Consider the following 1320-nt stretch of genomic DNA (forward strand, 5'->3'; position numbering starts at 1 on the left):
TAAAAATCTCGCTTTTGCGCTTCTATACGCTTCCGCTTCCACGTACCCGTTTCCGTTTCCATGTAACGTAGCACGTAAGTAAAAATATTAAGGCAAAATAGTTGAATAATTTACATTAACTAAACATTCATAGAAACTGTAGTATCATAATAAATGCATATAAAATCTATTAATAAATGCATATAAAATATTTAGTGACACTAAATGCTGTAACAAAAATATACGTGAGAGAATCATGTGTAGGTATGTAATATTTTGTCTCATTTAATTTTGTATGATGAAAAAAATGTAAGTAGATAATTATAGTTAAGGCAATGGCATGAGTTGTAAATAGTTAGATGAATCAATGGTTAATTCTAATTTCTACTTCACTTTTAATAAATTAGATTAGATATTTATATTTTGAGAAATGTTTGTGGAGTTGACACAATAAAATTATTTTCCTTGGATTACAAATATGTTTAATGATTGCTTCAATTTCCTAGAAATAATAAGCAAGATTTTATCTACTCCCATAAAAAAATTAAAGTTGGAACCTTAAAATGTCAAATAACTATGTTAACTAGATTAATTTTTTGTTATCATTTTGGTTTATAATTTTATATTTTATAAATATTCTACATATAAAAATATCAGATTCAGTAAATTTAAGTTAATAATTTATACATAATTAACATTTAAGTTAATAAATTATTTTAAATTTATTATCGGTCATACGTTAGAACATTTTTCTAGAATATTATATTGAGTATTTTGATATCTGATTTATAATTTACATGTTCTATTGATTATAATATAATGTTAATAACTTTATAAGATCTATTAATACATGTTTATTATTTATAAAATATTTTTAATTTTTTTAATTTTGTCCAATTTTAAAATTTTCAGGAAATAGGAAATATAGATTTGAAATAACTCATACGAGCTTATTTGAATATTTATAGATATAAGGCTTTAAAAATTATATTTACAGTTTTACTATCGGAAGAAAACACCGTTACTTTCAAAATTAAAATTTACCAAACTTTAAATATAAAGATTAATCGTTAGCTATCGCCTTGTAAAGAAACACGTTTTTGAATGGTAGGTACAACAATAAGTTGTATCAAGAAGGTGTTTGTTGATTAATTCAACAACACATTTCTTTTGTGTTCTTTTGGTAGGTGCAACAAGAAGTTTCACCAACTCCCCATAATCTCCTATAAATAACCACACAAGGAGAAGAAGAAGATCATCCCAAAACAAAGAGAAAACAAGAGAAGAAGAGAGTGAGCAAGAAAAAAAAAAAAAAAAAAAAAAAAAAAAAAAAAAAAAAAA

This window comes from Brassica oleracea, chromosome C4 (genome assembly GCF_000695525.1).
Source record: "Brassica oleracea var. oleracea cultivar TO1000 chromosome C4, BOL, whole genome shotgun sequence".
Classification (NCBI taxonomy): domain Eukaryota; kingdom Viridiplantae; phylum Streptophyta; class Magnoliopsida; order Brassicales; family Brassicaceae; genus Brassica; species Brassica oleracea.